This window comes from Bubalus bubalis, chromosome 4, assembly GCF_019923935.1.
Source record: "Bubalus bubalis isolate 160015118507 breed Murrah chromosome 4, NDDB_SH_1, whole genome shotgun sequence".
NCBI classification, from domain to species: Eukaryota; Metazoa; Chordata; class Mammalia; order Artiodactyla; family Bovidae; genus Bubalus; species Bubalus bubalis.
The window spans coordinates 104762551-104788254 of NC_059160.1; the positions used below are offsets into that span (position 1 = coordinate 104762551).

The window sequence follows — 25704 nt, forward strand, 5'->3', positions numbered from 1 at the left end:
TCAGGTGGCCAAAGTATCGGAGCTTCAGTTTCAGCATCAGTACTTCCAATGAATATTCAGTGTTGATTTACCTTAGGGTTGACTTGTTTGACCTCTGTGCAGTCCAAGGGACTCTCAACAGTCTTCTCCAGCACCACAATTCAAAAGCATCAGTTCTTCGGCTTTTTTATGGTTCTTCTTTATGATCCAACTCTCATATCTGTACATGACTACCTTCTTTATGGTCAGCCTTCTTTATGATTCAACTCTCACATCCATACATGACTACCAGAAAAACCATAGCTTTGACTAGACAGATCTTTGTCAGCAAAGTGATGTTTTTGCTTTTTAATACACTGTTAGGTCTGTCATAGCTTTCCTTCCAAGGAGTAATCGTCTTTAAATTTCATGGCTGCAGTCACCCTCTGCAGTGAATTTGGAGCCCAAGAAAATAAATTCTATCACTTCTTTCACCTTTTTCTCTTCTATTTGCCATGAAGTGATGGGACTGGATGCCATTTTTGGCATCACTTTTTGAATGTTGAGTTTTAAGCTAACTTTTTCACTCTCCTCTTTCACCGTCATCAAGAAGCTCTTTTGTTCCTCTTCAGTTTCTGCCTTGCTAAATAACTAAGCCTTTAGGGAAAAATACAGAGTCTGAGGAGAAGTAAGGAAAATAAATATCACTATTAAGGGGAATTGCATTCTCTTGAGAGTAGGAAGGGAAGGTTGAAAAGATAAAAGCTTCACAGAAGAAGTGGCATTTGGGCCTTGAGGAGAATCTTTTATTTTCTCAAGGTAAAACTGCCAACTGCTGTCATGTAGGAATTACTTTATACTGAGACCCAGTGTATTAAAATCTAAACCTTCTTAGAAAAAGTCCTCTTTTTCTAGGCAAAAGGAGATTCACATCATGGGACTCATCTCAAAATCCAGTAGTGAACATTGGTTGGAACCTATTGAAGAATAAACAAATCCCCAAAGATAATCTAAACCTTTGACAGAACTATCTACTTGGGCTAAATGTTTACAATTAGTAAATGATAAGCAGATACATGACACATTAATCATTGAAATTTTGTTGATATTGTTTACTTGGTCAGATCAGATTAGATCAGTCGCTCAGTCGTGTTTGACTCTTTGTGACCCCATGAATCACAGCACACCAGGCCTCCCTGTCCATCACCAACTCCCAGAGTTCACTCAGACCCACGTCCATTGAGTCAGTAATGCCATCCATCCATCTCATCCTCTGTCGTCCCCTTCTCCTCCTGCCCCCAATCCCTCCCAGCATCAGTCTTTTCCAATGAGTCAACTCGTCGCATGAGGTGGCCAAAGTACTGCAGTTTCAGCTTCAGCATCATTCCCTCCAAAGAAATACCAGGGTTGATCTCCTTCAGAATGGACTGGTTGGATCTCCTTGCAGTCCAAGGGACTCTTAAGAGTCTTCTCCAACACCACAGTTCAAAAGCATCAATTCTTTGGTGCTCAGCCTTATTCACAGTCCAACTCTCACATCCATACATGACCACAGGAAAAACCATAGCCTTGGCTAGATGAACCTTTGTTGGCAAAGTAATGTCTCTGCTTTTGAATATGCTATCTAGGTTGGTCATAACTTTCCTTCCAAGGAGTAAGCCTCTTTTAATTTCATGGCTGCAGTCACCATCTGTAGTGATTTTGGAGCCCAGAAAAATAAAGTCTGACACTGTTTCCACTGTTTCCCCATCTATTTCCCATGCAGTGGTGGGACCAGATGCCATGATCTTCGTTTTCTGAATGTTGAGCTTCAAGCCAACTTTTTCACTCTCCACTTTCACTTTCATCAAGAGGCTTTTTAGTTCCTCTTCACTTTCTGCCATAAGGGTGGTGTCATCTGCATATCTGAGGTTATCGATATTTCTCCCGGAAATCTTGATTCCAGCTTGTGTTTCTTCCAGTCCAGCATTTCTCATGATGTACTCTGCATATAAGTTAAATAAACAGGGTAACAATATACAGCCTTGATGAACTCCTTTTCCTATTTGGAAACAGTCTGTTGTTCCATGTCCAGTTCTAACTCTTGCTTCCTGACATGCATATAAATTTCTCAAGAGGCAGATCAGGTGGTCTGGTATTCCCGTCTCTTTCAGAATTTTCCACAGTTTATTGTGATCCACACAGTCAAAGGCTTTGGCATAGTCAATAAAGCAGAAATAGATGTTTTTCTGGAACTCTCTTGCTTTTTCCATGATCCAGCAGATGTTGGCAATTTGATCTCTGGTTCCTCTGCCTTTTCTAAATCCAGCTTGAACATCAGGAAGTTCACGGTTCACATATTGCTGAAGCCTGGCTTGGAGAATTTTGAGCATTACTTTAGTAGCGTGTGAGATGCGTGCAATTGTGCGGTAGTTTGAGCATTCTTTGGCATGGCCTTTCTTTGGGATTGGATCTCTGTTCGTTTCCAAGGCAAAGCATTCAATATCACAGTAATCCAAGTCTATGCCCCAACCAGTAACGCTGAAAAAGCTGAAGTTGAACGGTTCTATGAAGACCCACAAGACCTTTTAGATCTAACACCCAAAAAAGATGTCCTTTTCATTATAGGGGACTGGAATGCAAAAGTAGGAAGTCAAGAAACACCTGGAGTAACAGGCAAATTTGGTCTTGGAATACAGAATGAAGCAGGGCAAAGACTAATAGAGTTTTGCCAAGAAAATGCACTGGTCATAACAAACACCCTCTTCCAACAACACAAGAGAAGACTCTATACATGGACATCACCAGATGGTCAACACTGAAATCAGATTGATTATATTCTTTGCAGCCAAAGATGGAGAAGCTCTATACAGTCCGCAAAAACAAAACCAGGAGCTGACTGTGGCTCAGACCATGAACTCCTTATTGCCAAATTCAGACTTAAATTGAAGAAAGTAGGGAAAACCACTAGACCATTCAGGTATGACCTAAATCAAATCCCTTGTGGTTATACAGTGGAAGTGAGAAATAGATTTAAGGGCCTAGATCTGATAGATAGAGTGCCTGATGAACTATGGAATGAGGTTCATGACATTGTACAGGAGACAGAGATCAAGACCATTCCCATAGAAAAGAAATGCAAAAAAGCAAAATGGCTGTCTGGGGAGACCTTACAAATAGCTGTGAAAAGAAGAGAAGTGAAAAGTAAAGGAGAAAAGGAAAGATATAAACATCTGAATGCAGAGTTCCAAAGAATAGCAAGAAGAGATAAGAAAGCCTTCTTCTGCGATCAGTGCAAAGAAATAGAGGAAAACAACAGAATGGGAAAGACTAGGGATCTCTTCAAGAAAATCAGAGATACCAAAGAAAAATTTCATGCAAAGATGAGCTCGATAAAGGACAGAAATGGTATGGACCTAACAGAAGCAGAAGATATTAAGAAGAGATGGCAAGAATACACAGAAGAACTGTACAAAAAAGATCTTCACGACCCAGATAATCACGATGGTGTGATCACTGGCCTAGAGCCAGACATCCTGGAATGTGAAGTCAAGTGGGCCTTAGGAAGCATCACTATGAACAAAGCTAGTGGAGGTGATGGCATTCCAGTTGAGCTATTCCAAATCCTGAAAGATGATGCTGTGAAAGTGCTGCACTTAATATGCCAGCAAATTTGGAAAACTCAGCAGTGGCCACAGGTCTGGAAAAGGTCAGTTTTCATTCCAATCCCAAAGAAAGGCCATGTTTACTTGGTAAGTCAGTCCAATTTTTTTGCGACCCCATGGATTGTAGTCCGCCAGACTCCTATGTCCATGAGATTTCCCAGGCAAGAATATTGGAGTAGATGGCCATTTCCTTCTCCAGGGGATTTTCCTATCCCACAGATTGAACCCACATCTCCTGCATTGGCATGTGGATTCTTTACCACTGAGCAATCAGGGAAGCCCAATCCCTGAAAATAATTAAATTTTAAATTAGATTTAGCATAAACATTTTTATTCATCTTTGCTAGAACTGAGTGGCAGACAATATTTCTGTTGCAGATAGGATTCTCTCTATTACAAGTAATAGAATACCTTTCCCAAATGGCTGAGGCAAAAGAAGGCAATTTCTTAACTCATAGGAATAAGATCCAGGTTGGTGGGGGAAGGATGATGCCTCTTCAGGTGCATCTTGAGTTCAATCTGAAATAAAGTTGCAGGATTTCATCTTCTTCCTCTGCTCCCTTGGGGATCCTTTCTTCTCAGGTTTTGAGACAACACTCACAATAATTACATTTCTTAAGAACTCACTGAGGTTTTATTTACATATAGTAAAATGACTTATTAAAGAGTATTGTTTGATGAGCTTCAACACATGTACTTATGTCTATATATTTAAAACCATCATCATAGTCAGAATAGAAAAACTGCTTGCCGCCCACAAAAGTACCTGCATGCCCCTTGGCAATTTCATCTCTCATTTCACCTTGGTCCCATTCTGTGACCATGACAGGCAATCATTGATCTGCTTTTTGACATTATAGATTACTTTGTAACTCCTGGAAATTTATGTAAATGGATAATAGAGTATGCAGTCTTGTATTGCTTTTTTCACCAAACATAATGAACTTGACATTCATCCATATTTTGGTTATATCAAAGTTTGTTTCTTTTTTACCTATAAGAGAGTTCCATTGTATGCATATGTATGTTTACCACATGCTGTTTATTTACCTTTCGATAGGCATTTTGTGTTTTTTCCCTAGATAGTGACTATTACAAATAAAGCTATTTTTGAAAACTATTTTTCCATATTCACTGTATTTTTATTTCTGCAATAGGTACTATAGCTTGGTAGTTTAAAAATCTTATCTCTATTAAATGATTTTTGCATACCTTGGGCAAATTTAAGTCCCTGTCTTGTTCTTGTGTGTGTTGACTTTTGTTTTTGTCAGGATAATGTGTAGGTTCAGAAGAATTCTGATGGTATTAGGTTAACTACTTACTGGAGTATTTTTTCATTTGACTTCAATTAGGTTAGCTGACTTCTGCTACTCTGCCTTTAATAACGTTGCTTTTGCCTGGAATGAACCTTTCATGATATGTGCTGTCAGAGTACTTAAAATAATAGAGAGCTGGAATTTCATCAAGTATACAGAACAGGTGGTATGGTTATTTTTGTACTTTCTTGCTGTTAAATGTGAGGCAAATTCACTTGGAGACTTGAGTTCATTATAATTCATGCCACCTGCAGCAAAGTTGATTATCCAATATCTAACTATAACTACCTAAAACAGTATAATGATTTTGAACAATCAGATTGATTTCGTTTAGTTCATAATACTCAGTTACCTCCTATAAGAAGATGGAGTAGTAATAGTAATAAACAGATAAAGACTTTGTGAAAATTAAATGAAATATATATATATAATGAAATATATATATACATACACACACATAAATGTACTTAAACAGTGTCTGTCATTTAGTAAGTATAATGTAGAATGGTACAGGTACCTATCTATCCATCTATCTGTCTATCCAGGAGATGGTGAAGGACAGGGAAGCCTGGCATGCTGTCATCCATGGGGCTGCAAAGAGTCAGACACAACTGAGAGACGGAACAACAACAACATCTATTTATTTACCTACCTATGTTTCTGAGGGCTCCTCTAAGGCTGAAAATTTTCTAACTACCAGAAAGTTGATCATGATGTGAGCTTTAAGCTAAAAAGATAAAACTATTTAGGAAATCTAATAAGAAGCATGTTAAGACTTTGGGCAATATTATTGAATTGTGTGCTCCAAAAAAGGTATGTTGAAGTCTTAACTTCCTGTATCTGTGAATATGACCTTATTTGAAAAATAGGGTTTTTGCAGATGTTATCAAGATTAATTTATATGGTTTAGGACAGGCCTTAATTCAATGACTGGTGTCCTTTTAAGAAGAGAGAATGTGGACATGGAGACATATAGAGACACAGGGAAAAGCGTCCTATAAAGACAAAGGAGAAGATTGAAATTATGGTGATACAAAGAAATGCCAAGGACTGCTGGCCGCCATCAGAAGCTAGAAGAGGCAAGGAAATATTCTCTAGATCAGTCAGAGGGAACAGGATGGACACTGTGATTTCAGACGCTTAGCTTTCAGAACTGTGGGAAAGTAAATTTCTGTTGTTTTAAGTTGCCTAGTGTGTGATACTTAGTTGTCATTAACTTCAAATATTTTTGTAACGAAAAAGCTAAGTAAATAAATAAGTAAAATCTCTAGTTTTAGAAGCCTAAAATTTGCAATTAAAATAGTCCAGCAATAAACAAAATATCTGTTCAACTGGCTGAATTGTTGTATATGCTTCATTTTCTAGGTTATCTCCTCTCTGCATAATCATTCCCTGGTGACTCAGATGGCAAACAACCTGCCTGCAATGCAAGAGGCCCAAATTTGATCCCTGGGGCAGGAAGATCCCCCTGGAGAGGGGAATGGCTACCCGCAGTGAACCATTATGTTGTGCTTGAATTTCAAACATTTCACATAATTTTTCAGTCCTGAGGGCTTATATTATTGAAATAATTAAATTCTTTAAATGAAAGAAAATTTTATCACAGTGCTTCCTTTTTTTGTGACAAAAAAGAAAATAAACTAAATTTGTAAAATTACACTTAATTTCTTGACCAAGCATTTTGTCTGCACTTCTATTTACATGGTTTATCCTACTTTCAAATTCTTTTCTTGGTCTTAAATAACCAAAAAACTCAAAGAAGTGTCTGATTATGATTGGTAATTTTAGAAAATGATGTTCAAGCAGGTACCTTGTTCTTTTCTCTTGTAAAAAAAATAACACAAATTGAGTGGTTCACACAGCCTCAGAGCAACAGAATAACAAAACAAAAATAAGATAAATACAAATTTAATTACTGTAAGAAGAAAAGGAATGTCATTAATTTAGAAAATTGTCTCTCAGTTGATTGATGTTAAGTGTCACACTGAGCCATTATTATTTAGAGGTTGAAAGACTGAATATACACACGGACAATAGCCAAACTATACAAAAATACAATTTATCCCACAATCTGCAGCAAAAAGCCCAGGAAACAATCCATTCTCTACAGTAATCAGCCAACCTGCCACCTATAAGTTGGATTTCTGGGAAGTCAGACCAACTAAGAAGCTAAACTCCTGTATCAATTGGCCTAAAATGGCCAGGACTTGATTAATAACTAACAGCTTCCTTAATTTGTATCTCCACTTCCAATTTAAGACCAACCAGAGAGAGCCAAATATGCACCCCTAACCAATCACATGGGCTTCCCTGGTGGCTTATCTGCTAAAGAACCCGCCTGCAACGTGGGAAACCTCGGTTCAAGCCCTAGGTTGGGAAGATCCCCTGGAGAAGGGAAAGGCTGCCCACTCCGATATTCTGGCCTGGAGAATTCCATGGACTGTATAGTCTATGGGGTCACAAAGAGTCAGACATGACTGAGTGACTTTCACTTTCAACCAATCACATAGGATACCCAGTCTCTAGGTACCCCATCTGTAGCTTCCCCTGCCAAAGACTATTCCAGTCAAGGCACACCTGGAGCCTTCTCTTTTCTACAAAACTTTCCCACTCCTCTCTCTGCCTTCGAGTCTCTGTCAAAACACCAGTGATGGTAGTTGCCTCTTGCTCTGAATAAATAAACTTTACCTCTTCTTACACAAACCTTTCAGAATTTTCCACAGTTTATTGTGATCCACCCAGTCAAAGGCTTTGGCATAGTCAATGAAACATAAATAGATGTTTTTCTGGAACTCTCTTGCTTTTTCGGTGATCCAGCAGATGTTGGCAAGTTGATCTCTGGTTCCTCTGCCTTTTCTAAATCCAGCTTGAACATCAGGAAGTTCATGGTTCATGTATTGCTGAAGCCTGGCTTGGAGAATTTTGAGCATTACTTTACTAGCATGTGAGGCGGAGAAGGCAATGGCACCCCACTCCAGTACTCTTGCCTGGAAAATCCCATGGACGGAGGAGCCTGGTAGGCTGCAGTCCATGAGGTCGCTAAGAGTCAGACACGACTGAGCTACTTCACTTTGACTTTTCACTTCATGCATTGTAGAAGGAAATGGTAACCCAGTCCAGTATTCTTGCCTGGAGAATCCCAGGGACAGGGGAGCCTGGTGGGCTGCTGTCTACGGGGTCGCACAGAGTCGGACATGACTGAAGAGACTTAGCAGTAGCAGCAGCAGCAGCAGCAGAGGTGAGTGCAATTGTGTGGTAGTTTGAGCATTCTTTGGCATTGCCTTTCTTTGGGATTGGAATGAAAACTGACGTTTTCCAGTCCTGTGGCCACTGCTGACTTTTCCAAATTTGCTGGCATATTGAGTGTAGCACTTTCACAGCATCATCTTCCAGGATTTGAAATAGCTCAACTGGAATGCCATCACCTCCACTAGCTTTGTTCATAGTGATGCTAAGACCCACTTGACTTCACATTCCAGGATGTCTGGCTCTGGGTGAGTGATCACACAATCGTGATTATCTTGGTCGTGAAAATCTCTTTTGTACAGTTTTTCTGTGTATTCCTGCCACCTCTTCTTAATGTCTTCTGCTTCTGTTAGGTCCATACCATTTCTGTCCTTTATCGAGCCCATCTTTGCATGAAACATTCCCTTGATATCTCTAATTTTCTTGAAGAGATCTCTAGTCTTTCCCATTCTATTGTTTTCCTCTATTTCTTTGCATTGATCACTGAGGAAGGCTTTCTTATCTCTTCTTGCTATTCTTTGGAACTCTGCATTCAGATTCTTTTATCTTTCCTTTTCTCCTTTGCTTTTCGCTTCTCTTATTTTCACAGCTATTTGTAAGGCCTCCTCAGACAGCCATTTTGCTTTTCTGCATTTCTTTTCCATGGGGATGGTCTTGATCCCTGTCTCCTGTACAATATCACGAACCTCAGTCCATAGGTCAGGAAGCAACAGTTAGAACTGGACATGGAACAACAGACTGGTTCCAAATAGGAAAAGGAGTACATCAAGGCTGTATATTGTCACCCTGCTTATTTAACTTATATGCAGAGTACATCATGAGAAACACTGGGCTGGAAGAAGCACAAGCTGGAATCAAGATTGCTGGGAGAAATATCAATAACCTCAGATATGCAGATGACACCACCCTTATGGCAGAAAGTGAAGAGGAACTAAAAAGCCTCTTGATGAAAGTGAAAGAGGAGACTGAAAAAGTTGGCTTAAAGCTCAACATTCAGAAAACGAAGATTGTGGCATCTGGTCCCATCACTTCATGGGAAATAGATGGGGAAACAGTGGAAACAGTGACAGACTTTATCTTTTTGGGCTCCAAAATCACTGCAGATGGTGACTGCAGCCATGAAATTAAAAGATGCTTACTCCTTGGAAGAAAAGTTATAACCAACCTAGATAACATATTCAAAAGCAGAGACTACTTTGCCAACAAAGGTTCGTCTAGTCAAGGCTATGGTTTTTCCAGTGGTCATGTATGGATGTGAGAGTTGGACTGTGAAGAAAGCTGAGCAATGAAGAATTGATGCTTTTGAACTGTGGTGTTGGAGAAGACTCTTGAGAGTCCCTTGGACTGCAAGGAAATCCAACCAGTCCATTCTGAAGGAGATCAGCCCTGGGATTTCTTTGGAAGGAATGATGCTAAAGCTGAAACTCCAGTAGTTTGGCCACCTCATGCAAAGAGTTGACTCATTGGAAAAGACTCTGATGCTTAGAGGGATTGGGGCCAGGAGGAGAAGGGGACGACAGAGGATGAGATGGCTGGACGCATAATTGACTCGATGGACATGAGTCTGAGTGAACTCCGGCTGTTGGTGATGGACCGGGAGGCCTGGCATGCTGCGGTTCATGGGGTTGCAAAGAGTCGGACATGACTGAGTGACTGAACTGAACTGAACACTAACCTTTTGGGTAAGAGAGTTAAGTAGAGGATTAATTCCTAAAAACTAGTGACTATTTCTATGGTTTTACTTCTAATAGCTGGATCTATACAACCATAAGCACTCAATAGATGTAACTGTAGAATAATCTATCTATAATTCTAAACTTACATAGCCTCTATTCATTTATATGTAGAGATAAAGTAGATAGCATATGGCATATTCACTGATGAGTAATAATTGAATTGCGTGAACATGTTCAGTTGGCACCAATGATTATTCTCTAAAGACAAGAAATAGCTGCAACATTTTATTCTATTATGCACAAAGTATGGAAGTAATTGGTGAGTAATTACAAGGTGTCACATATGAATTCCATCCACAAAGACCAGGCAAAGTACCTTTTTTCCTTACCTTGGTTCAGGAGATGACAATGGATTCACAGGTTTATTAAATTCATCATTTTAAATTGAATTCTGTTACATAAGATATACATGATGCTTGGTTTGTTAGGTTCAAAACTAAAGTTTTCTTTCCAAACTGTATTTTTCTCATTGTTACTAAAGGAACTTATTAATATATTCAGTTTTCCATTTAATTTTTGTCTTTTATCCAGTAGAGTGATTTTTCTGTATACACTCTTGAAACCATCCCTGTTATCTAAACAAAAAACATGTCCACCACCTCTAAAAGGATCCCCCTGCTCTCTTTGTTACTTTTATCTTTTGTTAAAAACACTTAGTGTAAGATCTACCCTTTTACACCAGTAGAGTTGATATGGTATAATTAAAGTGCCATCAACTCTTCATATAAAGAATAGCTCAGCTGTTTAAAAACTGGTTTATATATAAGGTAAATGGAATAAAATTGTATTAGCAGATTATCCATCAATATTAATATCATACTAAAGTCTTGCTTGATATAGAAGAAAAACCCAACATAACCTGGGTCTAGATTCTAGCTTTGCCTTGGCCTTAACTGACTGAGACTCGGATAAATGGATAATAATTTTCGGACATGTTTCACTATTATAAAATGAACTGGACTAGATGATACCCAAGATTTCTTTGTGCTCTTGCACTAGCATTTTTAAATGATTTGAAGACTTTCTTCAAATTATACTCTGTTCTTGATAAAAATATCATTATAACTGGAAAGGGCAATATTGAACAAGAGCATCTTAGAGTCAACACTGGATTATTCAGTATCTGATTACCTGGCTTGTAAATATTACACACCCTGCTCCTTTCTCTATCTGCCTGGTATTTCATAATGTTTCTTTCTAAGGCTGCCTTTGTCACTTCAAATTTCTCAGTCTAGAGCTGCACTAACTGGTATGGGAACCATTAGTCACAAGTGGCTATTCAACATTTGAAACACAGCTGTTACTACTGAAAACCAAAATGTTTACTTTAATGAAAATGAATACTTCAGTTATTGGAAAACTATTGGAACAACATAGGCATATGAATATACTTTTTGACTGTACATTTTATGACATCTAAATATTGAACATTAATAAAAACTTAATGTTTGATTTGAGATGGCCTGTAAGTGAAAGATAAATGCCAGATTCAAAGACTTAGTATAAAAAAGTAAAATATTTCATTAATAATTTTATATTGATTATATAGAGAAATGATAGTATTTGGAACATACAGAGCTAGATATAAAAATACAATTCTGTTGCTTCTTTTTACTTCTTTTATTGCAACTATTAAAATATTTAATTGTTTTTAGTTGGTTTGAAATCTTTCTCTTTGGGACAGTGCTGATTTAATATATGCAAGGCTCTTCCTCAACTTTCTCTGGGTAACTGATTTGCATTTTCTAGGCTCAGTTTGCTGTCACTTTGCAAATCCTAGGGCATTCCCAGGAAACTTTCCAACTCCCAGCATTTCCCTCAATCGCTCTCCTTTACTCTCCATTAAGAAAACTCAAAATCCATGTCTATACTTGTAAAATCCCTTACACTATTCCTTTTATTTAAGTCTGATTATAAATTCCATAAGCCAACTTAAGCTATCAGAGGTAGAAGAGGGATGGATATTACAAAGATAATAAAGTGTTTTGCATCTGGTCCCATCACTTCATGGAAATAGATGGGGAAACACTGGAAACAGTGTCAGACTTTATTTTTGGGGGCTCCAAAAATCACTGCAGATGGTGACTGCAGCCATGAAATTAAAAGACGCTTACTCCTTGGAAGGAAAGTTATGATCAACCTAGATAGCATATTCAAAAGCAGAGACATTGCTTTACCAACAAAGGTCCGTCTAGTCAAGGCTATGGTTTTTCCAGTGGTCACGTATGGATGTAAGAGTTGGACGGTGAAGAAAGCTGAGCGCCAAAGAATTGATGCTTTTGAACTGTGGTGTTGGAGAAGACTCTTGAGAGTCCCTTGGACTGCAAGGAGATCCAACCAGTCCATTCTAAAGGAGATCAGTCCTGGGTGTTCTTTGGAAGGAATGATGCTAAAGCTGAAACTCCAATACTTTGGCCACCTCATGTGAAGAGTTGACTCATTGGAAAAAACTCTGATGCTGGGAGGGATTGGGGGCAGGAGGAGAAGGGGACGACAGAGGATGAGATGGCTGGATGGCATCACCGACTCAATGGATGTGAGTTTGAGTGAACTCCGGGAGATGGTGATAGACAGGGAGGCCTGGCGTGCTGCGATTCATGGGTCGCAAAGAGTTGGACACGACTGAGCGACTGAACTGAACTGAACTGAACTGAAAGTGCTTTGCAGACTAAAAACTTTCTTTTACCAACACACAATAATAAATAAATGAAAACATGTTTAAGAGTAATAAATAGTGGAGCCTTTAATGTTTGAGTTAATCAAATAATTACTTGTCTTTTAAATTTCAGTTTCCTTGCTGTTTAAGGAAAATAACAAGGACAATGAAGGGGATTAAATGTAAATTGGGTAATCATATGCTAGTTACTTATTATTCATTAACAGTTATCTGATAATACCAGAAGGGTTCTGACAGTAATCATAGTGCCTACTTAAGAGATTCTTTTTAGAAATATGTGAGTCATTTAAACTCAGTTCAAAGTTTGGGTAAAAAAGACCTTCAATAATGCTGTTTATTATAATGCTAATGTTTTAAAATTACTAGCTCTCTTTTATCAAACAAACCTTTGAAAACAACTTTAATGACTGCTTTTAAAAATTAGCAGCTGATTAAATGCCCACAATTGCCAGGAAATAAAATATTTAGGAGTTTTAGGCTAAGATTATTTTTCTGTTTAGTAACCAATTCAATAAATATTTGCTGAATGTCACCTATGTGAGGCAAAACTCCAAGCGACAACACACATAAATAAAACACAATCCTTGATCTTGAAGGTTAAGAGCTTAGTTACTAGGATGTTATTGGGTAGTTGGGGGAATTATAAAAAATATATATATGTATTTTCTCATATGTTGTTTTTTTCTTTTCACAAACTTAAAGAGTCTCCTTTCCCCATATCTATTAGTATCGAGTCCCTCAGAAGTCTGAACACTCCAAGCACTAGCTAACTCCAAATCCTTACCCCAGTGAGTAATAATCTTTTGTTATGGGTCCACTGCTGGAAGAGTAAAGCTGAATGCTCCCAGAAGGCAGAAGGAGAGGCTGGGCTTCGAGGTACAGGATGGAAGTGGCCCTACTCTGTGAGCTAAAATCCACAAGAGGGAAACAGTAGAGGAATCCAAAACATTTCAACACCATGCTTCGCAACATGGCAGCCTCTCCAAATAGAATTAGCTACCTCCCACCCTCAAAAGTCATATAGATTCTAGAGAGAGTAGACTGGGGGAGTCGGGGAGAGAAGAGAATGCATGTGTGCCTGTGTGCTCAGCTGTGTCTGACTCTTGGTGACCCTTCAGACTGTAGCCTGCCAGTCTCCTCTCTCCATGGGACTTCCCAGGCAAGAATACTGGCCTGGGTTGCCATTTCTTTTTCTAGGGGATCTTCCCAACCTGGGATTGAACCTGGGTCTCCTGCACTGGTAGGTGGATTCTTTATCACTTGAGTCACCTGGGAAACCCCTTAAGTAGGCTAAACAGAAGAAATGAAGGGATAGTGCAAGCACTTCCCTTACCTGCCACATACACAGAGAGTGAAGTGAACTTCCTGCCCATCCCAAGAGCTGGGGGGTTGGAGCCTGATATTTATTTTACTACTTTTTAGAAACCTATTATTTAATATTGGAGTATAACAGATTAACAATGTTGTGATAGTTTCAGGTGAACATCAAAGGGACTCAGCCAGACATATACATGTATCCACTCCCCCCGCCAGGATTTCCTGGTGTCTCAGTCCCTAAAAAATGCACTTGTAATTTAGGAGACCACATGAAATGCAGGAGACACGGATTCAATCCCTAGGTTGGGAGGATCCCCTGGAGGAGGAAATGGCAACCCACTGCAGTATTCTTGCCTGCAAAATCCCATAAACAGAGGAGCCTGGTGGGTTACAATCTGTGGAGTCACAAAGAGTCAGACATGGCTTAGTGACTAAACCACCAATTCACCCCAAACTCCCCTCCCATTCAGGCTGCCACATAACACTGAGCAGAGTTCTCTGAGCCTGGTATTTCTGATTTAGAATCGTGAAGCCATGTGATAGTGCTAATATCTGAGCCTGAGAATAAAATTCATATTGTCACAGGTTGATACCCAAAGTTGATGGTCAGCCAACTGTCTGGGCTGTAAATAAATAGCTGAATAAACACCTGCATTGCCAAGCCAAGCAAATTTACTTCCCACTGCCTCAGCTACCCTGGTTCAGGTTCCACTTCTCTGGAATTCTTGGACTTTTCTCAATCCAGCAACTATAAAGGTAATGTTTGGCACATTAGGAGCCCCAGGACCTCACTCCAACATGAAAGCAATTATCCTTTGATTGTTATGTACATAAACATCCATTCATGGTGTTAATATTGTGACATACACCCTGTTTATAACCCATCAAATCTGCCAAAAATTGAATGACAAAAAATTTTTAGACAATTAAAAAAAATTAAGTCACTACTTTATTATTTAAATATGTGAAATAGTAAAGATTTCTTCCTTCATTTTGAATATTGCTTAAAATTCTTTTCATTTTTCTCCTTTGCATTTAAAATATATTGAGGTTTATGGAAGAACTATATTTTAAAATAGAAAATAACTAAATACTATCCAAGAAAGTCAACAATTAGTGAGCTAATATTAATAGCATCAGTTGATCCACTGAATTATTGATACTTAGGGATTTTTTTGTTTGTTTGTTTGTTTAATCTTGTTTTGCTATTTCATTTTCTAAGGTTTGGGGCTTCTCAGGTGGCCCAGTGGTAAAGAATCCTCCTATAATGCAGAAGACACAAGAGACATGGGTTCCATCCCTGGGTCGGGAAGATCCCCTGGAGTAAGAAATGGCAACCCGCTCCAATATTCTTGCCTGGAAAATCCCATGGGCAGAAGAGACTGGAGGGGCTACAATCCATGGGCTGCAGAGTCGGACACAACTGAATGACTGAGCACAGATGCACGTTTCTAAGGTATACCATTATGTGTAGTAGGAGAATATTTTTGACACATTAACCAATTTATCCTTCTAATTTCTTTTATTATTACTATTTCTATTATTTTTTTTACCACAAGGCTTTCCCTCCATTAAAACTAATTATTGAAAATACAAAATATAGAGTTCTGATATGGTGTGCATATTGAGAATACTCAACATCTAGCTTTGGATGCCAAAACAGACTTTAAAGCATAGAGGTAACTATCTTGAAAGGTAATTTCTCATTTGTAATAACTGAGTATTTTGGAACTCAAAAGACTAAGCCTTGATGGGAGCAGAGTCTGAATATTATGCCAAATGCAACATATTACAAGAGCAATAATAAAAGAGCCAAATCTTCCAACCTAAGGGCTACCCAAGTTAGGCAAGGAGAGAAAAGAAGAGATGAGACCAAGGGGAGGGGTTTGTGGTAAGAAGACCCAACCTGAAAATCCTGATCATCAACACTGAGAACTGTCAAGTCTCTACATGAGACTGGCCAAGGAGTCCTGTGTAAACTGAGATTGCCTTGGGAGCCCATCCCATCACCAAGCTGTTGAGTATAACACACTCTCCCAGGTGAGAACATAGGATTTCTTGTATGTCTAAGTGATGCATATCATCAGCTAATAAACAGGAGTAATATCCACCCCTACCCTGCGGGAACCACCAATATCATCAATCTCTCTGCTAATGTGCCAGACATTATTGAATCTTTCCACTCCCAGTCATGCACCTCCTGCCAAACAGAGAGTCTGGATACCTCGAAGGCCAGTGATAGTACAAAAGAGGCCTATATGATGTGGAAAAGAAACCTTCAACAACTTTACTTTGTTGGGGCGGGGGAGCAGAAAGGAATTGAGCTTCCCAGGTGGCATTAGTGGTAAATAACCCTGCTGCCAATGCAGGTAGATGTAAGAAATGCAGATTAGATCCCTGGGTTGGGGAGATCCCTTGGCAGAGGGCATGGCGACTCACTCCAGTATCCTTGCCTAGAGAATCCCATGGACAGAGAAGCCTGGTGGGCTACAGTCCATAGCATCACAACAAACTGGACACAACTGAAACAACTTAGCACGTGTGCACGCAGAAAGGAATTAGTTCACAGTTCCAACCTTTCTTCATTTGAATACCAATTACATACAATTTTCTGCTCTCATATGGAAGATGTAAAAATAACTGAACTTTCAGTAAAAGTATCTTTCAAGGCCTAAGTTTACCTTGTACATGAAAGGGTTCCTAATAAATGAAAAAATAAAGAAGTCACCAGATACTGGGTAAAAATCTTATTACTCTTTGATATACCTTGACAACTTCCTTTTTTTGCCTTTAAAGGCTTATCTTCAGTTTCTTATTAATCTACTTCTCATTCAAATATGGAGATAAAATTGCTCGAAGGTTTTTCCATGTGTTTTAATCATTGAGCTGCTGCTGCTGCTGCTGCTAAGTTGATACATCCATCTTATTTTAAAAATCACATTCACACTTTAGTTCACAAGGTAATGTGAAAAAAAAAAAAAACTCTGCCTTTTAGGGTTTAATTTTATGATTTATGTATTTATTTATTGTCAAAAGGCAATCCTCATCTTCCATCCGCAGGCTTGAAAGGGACCAGATGTTTCCTACCATGTGTTTCCTCAGCTTTTCGGTTCATTTTCGACAGGCTGAAACTGGAGTATTCATCACTGTTGGTGTTGTGCTCAGCAACTGCTATTTGTCGAATTCACAGCAACATCCTCTAAAGTGAGCTAGCGTCATCTAGACTAGGGCTATCTAATTTGACTATCATGACAACGTATAGTCAAAAATCTCAATCAAATAGGGGTATTGAATAAAGTTTCCCTTTCCATAGCATATGCATGCTCAAATTAGCTGTTTAGACTGATTTGAATTTTCAACATTAAAGATGTCTTAGAAAGGACTGAAGGCAGTTTCCAACTATATTTGGAAACAATAATAAAGCATAAGTAATGACAAAGGCATTTTTAAATAGGTAAAATCCTTTAATCTGGAAAGCATTCAATGTTATTGCTTTTATCATTATAATGAAATGGTCATAGTTATAATTCATATTTTAACATATTTTATAGTTTAATAAGAACTCAGAAATTTAACCCATAATTCTCTCAAGACATTCTGATGAATTAGACAGAATGGACATTATTAGTCATATTTCCTCAATGAAAAAAAGAGAGGCAAAGAAAGATTAAGGGATCCAGCCAGTTTTACATTAAGAAAAGCTTCTTGATTTTCTTCTAAATGATATTTTTTGTATATTAAAGTGAGTGGTACTCTCTGATTTGAAACAAATCATGTCCTTCATATATATGCCATAAGCCCAGAGAGATGGATGCTTGTTTTTTCAGAAGCTTAGAAATTCAGGGTAACAGAGAAATGGTACAGTAACTGCAAGAAGTTGCGAGGTCAAGAGGAGCTTTTTTTTTAATGGAAAATATTAGAGATTGGTTGACTGTTATTAAAAATAACTAATGAATGATAGATTGAGAACTCAGGAAAAAGGGGTATAATAATGAAAAGAGCTTCTTGAGAAGATGAGAGTCAATAGGAAAAAGGACGCAAATGGGGTCAGTTAGCTTTTGCTACTAGCATTGACAGGGCTTTGCAGGTGGTTCAGTGGTAAAGAACATGCCTGCCAATGTGGGAGACACAGGTTCTATCCCTGGGTTGGGAAGATCCTCTGGAGAAGGGAATTGCAACCCACTCTAGTATTCTTGCCTGGGAAATCCCATGGACAAAGGAGTCTGGTGGACTACAGACCAGGGATTGCAAAGAGTTAAACACAAGTGAGCATGCACACACCAGCACTGACACTTAATATGAGATGGGAACTTGCAGAAGATTGATGAAGTGCAAATAAAATTTGCTCCTATGGGAAAAGAAGGAAATTCCTTTTTGATGATGTCTGTGTTTACAATGACAGATGAGGATGGTTATCAGCTGAAATGAGAGTGGTATAAAATTTAAGTGGCACAGGAAAGGTATAAAATCATTGTTGAGGAGACATTCTCTTATTTTTAAGTTTTATCACTCCATTTAGAATTAGCCATTGGTGAGACTTTCACAACAGATTGGGAAACAGATCATATGAGTCCTTTATTTGAGGAAATATGACATTAGAGAAATATTCCCTTGTGAGATATATTTTCAGAGATAGAGATCCTATTTAAGTGCATGTTTACCAAGTCATTTTTTCATTGGATTACAGATCTTGGGGAGCATCTCTACTTCTTTACTGTAGTGAGCAGCTTCCAATTCTTCTTGTGCTTTAACACCAGACCTTTCTATCTCAGAATCTATCAACATAAATTATTAGACTAAGGAAGTCAGGCCTGAGAGCAGTTAGATGATCTGGGGGTGGTTTGAGCTGATGCATGTTATATTGTTAGCTATTATTTTTTAATGGATTATTTGTATCTCAAACTCAACAATATTACATTAGATAATGTTTCCCTGTTTCTCATAAACTACAATACTGGCTTAAAACTCAACATTCAAAAAATTATGATCATGGCATCTGATCCCACCACTTGATGGTAAATAGATGGGGGACTGGAAACAGTGACAGACTTTATGTTCTTGGGTTCCAAAATTACTGCACAATGACTACAGCCATGAAATGAAAAGACATTTGCTCCTAAAAGAAGAAAAGCTATGACAAACCTAGACAGTGTATCAAAAAGCAGAGACATGGCTTTGCCTACAAAGGTCTATATAGTCAAAACTATGTCTTTTCTAGTAGTCATATACAGATGTGAGTTGGACCATAAAGAAGGCTGAGCACCAAAGAACTGGTGCTTTCAAACTGTGGTGCTGGAGAAGACTCTTGAGAGTCCCTTGGACAGCAAGGAGATCAAACCATTCAATCTTAAAGGAAATCAACCTTGAATATTCATTGGAAGTACTGATGATGAAGCTGAAGCTCCAATACTTCGTCACCTGATGCGAAAAGCCAACTCATTGGAAAAGACTCTGATGCTGGGGAAGAGTGAGGACAGGAGAAGAAGAGGGCAACAGAGGATGAGATAGTTGGATGGCATCATCAACTTAATAACATGAGTTTGAGCAAACTGTAGGAGATGGTAAAGGGTAGGGAAGCCTGGCATGCTGCAGTCCATGGGGTCACAAAGAGTCACACACAACTGAGTGACTGAACAATGATACTGTACATAAATTTAAGCATTTCTAAACACTTTCTATTCAAGGGAATATAAAGTTCTATATAGAAACAAAGTATTCTCCTTCAAATATTCTTCCCTAAATTTGATCACTTCCCTCACAACTTTAGTGTTCTTCATGATCTCTGCCCGTTCATGGTTAACCTGTAATCAGGTCAGTTCAGTTGCTCAGTTGTGTCCGACTCTTTGCGACCCCATAAATCGCAGCACGCCAGGCCTCCCTGTCCATCACCAACTCCCAGAGTTCGCTCACACTCATGTCCATTGAGTCTGTGATACCATCCAGCCATCTCATCCTCTGTTGTCCCCTTTTCCTCCTGCCCTCAATCCCTCCCAGCATCAGGGTCTTTTCCAATGAGTCAACTCTTCCATGAGGTGGCCAAAGCATTGGAGTTTCAGCTTCAGCATTATTCCTTCCAATGAACACCCAGGACTGATCTCCTTTAGGATGGACTGGTTGGACCTCCTTGCAGTCCAAGGTACTCTCAAGAGTCTTCTCCAACGCCACAGTTCAAAAGCACCAATTCTTTGGTGCTCAGCTTTCTTCACAGTCCAACTCTCACATCCATTCATGACCACTGGAAAAACTATAGCCTTGTCTAGACGGATCTTTGTTGGCAAAGTAATGTCTCTGCTTTTTAATATGCTGTCTAGGTTGGTCATAACTTTCCTTCCAAGGAGTAAGCATCTTTTAATTTCATGTCTGACACTGTTTCCACTGTTTCCCCATCCATTTCCCATGAAATGATGGGACCAGATGCCATGATGTTAGTTTACTGAATGTTGAGCTTTAAGCCAACTTTTTTACTTTCCTCTTTCACTTTCATCAAGAGGCTTTTTAGTTCCTCTTTAGTTTCTGCCATAAGGGTGGTGTCATCTGCATATCTGAAGTTATTGATAGTCCAATGTAAATGTCAGCTATAGTGTGAAATCATCTTTGAATCCACTGGTACACACTGGTCTTATAAACTACCAGTTATATCTTTTTTATTACCATTACTTCCTTGTGACCTTTCATTATAGTTTACTATGGAGATTTCTCAACAATCCTAGTAGATTATGGGTTTGCTGCAGATAAGAATATCACTTATCCTTCTGCCTGCTGTCTTTGTTTCCTTCACAGCACAAGCAAAATTAGTGACTTTTATATTTCACAGATGTGTACCAATTTTTTTGAATGAGTGAGTAAACGTCCTGGTGATATAGATTTCAGGTATTCACCTGACTGAATTTATCTTTTACAAGTACTATTCTTGGGATATTTTTAAAATATCAATACAGGAAATATAAAATGCACTTATTCTATTTATGGTGTACTATTTCTGAAAATGAAGTGCACTGATGTCTTCATGGCATTTTTATATGACTATAAAAATTGATTTCTCTCTCTAAAGAGACAAATAAGTTGAATCAACAACTGTTTCTAAGGAACATCAAATCCAGACCTCCTACTAACTATTTGAATAAACAAGGAAAATAGAATTTGCAAATCCAACAGATTATAACTGGGCAGTATATTGTATGTAGTGATCATTAATATAGTCTTTCAGTATTTTAAGGCTAGAGAATACAATATCCTAAAAATAAAAACAGATTTCAGTGTTTAATCACTACCCATTTCCTTAAGTTATCATTACTGTATTCAGGTAGAGAGTCGAAGAGATGATGCGATCATCATGAATTGTACAGAGATAAGCAAATAGATATCTTCCACATAAAGTCAAAATATTGATTTTTCAAAATCTGTAATATTTTCAAGCTTTATTGATATATAATTAGCATAAAACTCTGTATAGGTTAAAGGTGGCTTCCCTGGTGGCTCAGTCAGTAGAGTCCACCCACAATGCAGGAGACCTGGTTCGATCCCTGGGTCATTGTGAATTTTACCTTGTTTGAAACTAAAAATTTGTATTACATTTCTTGAGCTTTCTTCTGAAATAAAGTTAAATTAGTTGAAAACAATTTGTTATTTTTAGTTTTACTTTTCAGAAGATGTTAGACAGGAGCAGCCTTTTGAACTAAATATTCCTACTACTCAGGCAAAGCCTTCTGAATATCCCATAAAGTCCCATGAATTACTAGGCTTCCCAGTCTGGCTGATGAGGACAGGCATTCATTTGCCATCCTGTGTGAGCCTCAGGTGATATTTCCTGTAATTGGTTCAGGCAAATCAGCCCCAGCTGTGTGAGCTGGTGTGCTGAGCTGGGCTCTGCACCCTAGGAGTACTGAGCAGGGCTCTGAATGCTCAAGGAAGGCCTCTGCAGGTGTTTAGGGTTCTCTCTACACACAGCTGTCTCCTCTCTGGTGCTCTGCCCTATGAATTCTAGCCACCTTGGTCTCTTCAAACTCTCAGCTGCATCTCATTTCTTGGTATCACCCGATTGCCTCCTCCGTGCACCAGCCTGGAGTCTCTTCAAATGTAGTAAGCTGGGCTAATCCTAAGACTCATTTGCTTCTCATCTTTGCAGGGATGTGCTGAGTGCTAAATCATTTTAGCCGTGTCCGACTCTGCAACCCTAGGGACTGTAGCTCACCAAGCTCCTCTGTCCATGGACTTTCCCAGGCATGAATACTGGAATGGTTTGCCATGCCCTCCTCCAGGGGATCTTCCTGACCCAGGGATTCAACCTGCTTCTCATGTCTCCTGCATAGGCAGGCAGGTTCTTTACCACTAGGGCCACCTGGGAATCCCCTAGCCAGGGATCACTATCCTTTGTTGTCTGATGTTCAAAATCTTGAAAGCTGTTCTTTCATTTATTTCATCCTGATTTAGTTGTTTCAGGTTGGAGGGTAAATATCTATAAGAAGTTGAAGATCCTGGAAGTCTCTGAGATTGTCCTCATTTCTCTTAATTCGTTTTTCTTTTATCCTCTCTGATTCATTTATTTCTACCATTCTGTCTTGAGAAAGAAGAATGGAACTGGAGGAATCAACCTACCTGACTTCAGGCTCTACTACAAAGCCACAGTTATCAAGACAGTATGGTACTGGCACAAAGACAGAAATATAGATCAATGGAACAAAATAGAAAGCCCAGAGATAAATCCACGCACATATGGACACCTTATCTTTGACAAAGGAGGCAAGAATATACAATGGATTAAAGACAATCTCTTTAACAAGTGGTGCTGGGAAATCTGGTCAACCACTTGTAAAAGAATGAAACTAGAACACTTTCTAACACCATACACAAAAATAAACTCAAAATGGATTAAAGATCTCAACGTAAGACCAGAAACTATAAAACTCCTAGAGGAGAACATAGGCAAAACACTCTCCGACATACATCACAGCAGGATCCTCTATGACCCACCTCCCAGAATATTGGAAATAAAAGCAAAAATAAACAAATGGGACCTAATTAACCTTAAAAGCTTATGCACATCAAAGGAAACTATTAGCAAGGTGAAAAGGCAGCCTTCAGAATGGGAGAAAATAATAGCAAATGAAGCAACTGAATCTTCATTCAAACAACTAATCTCGAGAATATACAAGCAACTCCTACAGCTCAACTCCAGAAAAATAAATGACTCAATCAAAAAATGGGCCAAAGAACTAAATAGACATTTCTCCAAAGAAGACATACAGATGGCTAACAAACACATGAAAAGATGCTCAACATCACTCATTATCAGAGAAATGCAAATCAAAACCACTATGAGATACCATTTCACACCAGTCAGAATGGCTGCGATCCAAAAGTCTACAAGCAATAAATGCTGGAGAGGGTGCAGAGAAAAAGGAACACTCTTACACTGTTGGTGGGAATGCAAACTAGTACAGCCACTATGGAGAACAGTGTGGAGATTCCTTAAAAAACTGAAAATAGAACTGCCTTATGAGCCAGCAATCCCACTGCTGGGCATACACACTGAGGAAACCAGAAGGGAAAGAGACACGTGTACCCCAATGTTCATCGCAGCACTGTTTATAATAGCCAGGACATGGAAGCAACCTAGATGTCCATCAGCAGATGAATGGATAAGAAAGCAGTGGTACATATACACAATGGAGTACTACTCAGCCATTAAAAAGAACACATTTGAATCAGTTCTAATGAGGTGGATGAAACTGGAGCCTATTATACAGAGTGAAGTAAGCCAGAAAGAAAAACACCAATACAGTATACTAACGCATATATGTGGAATTTAGAAAGATGGTAACAATAACCCTGTGTACGAGACAGCAAGAGACACTGATGTATAGAACAGTCTTATGGACTCTGTTGGAGAGGGAGAGGGTGGGAAGATTTGGGAGAATGGCACTGAAACATGTGTAATATCATGTATGAAACGAGTTGCCAGTCCAGGTTCAATGCACGATACTGGATGCTTGGGGCTGGTGCACTGGGACGACCCAGAGGGATGGTATGGGGAGGGAGGAGGGAGGAGGGTTCAGGATGGGGAACACGTATACCTGTGGCGGATTCGTTTTGATGTTTGGCAAAACTAATACAGTGTTTCAGGTTTAAAAATAAAATAAAATTAAAAAAAAAAAAAAAAAGAAGTTGAAGATCCTAAGAGACTTCTCTCCTTGAGATACCCTCCTCATTTGTCTTCCATAGAATTTATATATTCTGCTTTTACCTGTTACCTCTGGCTGTTTCTTCTCCATCTTTCAAATCTGTAACCCCTAAAGAAGTGGTAAAGAATCTGCCTGCCAATCAGGAGGCATAAAAGATGCATGTTCAATACCTACCTTGGTGGGGAAGATCCCCTGGAAGAGGGCATGGCAACCCACTCCAGTATTCTTACCTGGAGAAGATATTAAAAGATATTCTTGTCTGGATGTAAGTAATTGAAGCTTTCCATGATCGCCAGCTGTCTGAATCTGTGGATGTGAAATAGATGATATGAAAGAACAACAAACATATACTTAAGGCTGTAAATTGTATTTGGATTTTGACTATGTGGAGGGTCAGCACCCCAACCCCTGTGTTGGTAAAGGATTAGCTATGATTTACTTTAATATATTATTATAATAAGATTTTTCTTTTTAAGGAAAATCTTCATCGATTATAGTAGATACTTAATATACTTTAATTCTCTATTCTCACCATTCTGCCTCATCACTTTCCTGAGGATATTGCCCAAATACTAAATGAGGGATGACAGTCGAATGTTGTACATAGATATTAATATACTTAAAGATAAGTTGATAGAAAACACTTCCAAAAAACCAGAGATTATTCAAAGAAACGAAAATGATTAATTAAAAACTGTTAAACATCAATTTCTGTATCTTATTTTATGATATTGCTATATCATAAAATGGAAAAATATATCTTTGTGACTAAATAACAATGAAACACATGTGCTATATTATCAGATAATATAAGTTTTATTTTATCTCTTTGATTGGTTAAGTATGTATGTCTATGCTAAATCTGGTAGATCTAACAATAGGGCTCTAGTTCGAGTGTGTTATAAAATAAAATACAATGCTCTGTGTATTAGACTGCTAGGGCTGTTGTAATATTATACCATAGACTGAGTGGCTTAAACTATAGTAATTTATTTGCTCACAGTTTTGGAGATTAGAAGCCCAAGATCAAGGTGCTAGAAAAATCTGTTTCTGGTAAGACCTCTCTTCCTGACTTTCAGAAGGCTGCCTTCTCTCTCTGTCCTCACATGGCCCTTTCTCTGTGTGTGTGGGAAGAGAGAGTGATCTCTATCTAGTGCTTCTTCCTCTTCTTATCAGTTTTCTTTTTCCTTCTTCTATCTTATCAGTTTTATGGGCCTATGGCCCTACCTTTATGACCTCATGTAACTTTAATTACCTCCTTGAAGGCCCTATCTCCAAAAACAGTCACATTAAAGTATAAGGCTTCAGCATGATTGATTTGGGGTTCACAGTTCAGTCCATAAGAATATACAGTTGACCCCTGAACAAGGCAGGAGTTAGGGACATCAACCCCCGCAAAGGAAAAATACCCAAGGATAAGTTTGCAGTTGAATATTGTAAAGCAATTATCCTCCAATTAAAAACAAATAAATTTTAAAAACTTCACAGTTGGTTTTTCATACCACAGCTCTACATTCTCAGATTCAACCAACCACAGATAGATCATGGGGTACGATAGTACATATTTATGGAAAAAAAACTCCACGAAGGAGTGGAAACTTGCAATTCAAACTGACATTATGGGTCAAC

General features: G+C 38.6%; 1 long non-coding RNA gene across 3 annotated transcripts in view; it reads right to left on the reverse strand.

Moving 5' to 3' along the window:
- The window catches only part of LOC123333339, a 232398-nt gene that overhangs the window by 21136 nt on the left and 185558 nt on the right, over positions 1 to 25704 (reverse strand). For all 3 annotated transcript variants that reach the window (XR_006550669.1, XR_006550668.1, XR_006550670.1), the window contains exon 2: positions 24306 to 24381. This is a non-coding gene — a long non-coding RNA (uncharacterized LOC123333339). The remainder of the gene's footprint in view (positions 1 to 24305; positions 24382 to 25704) is intronic.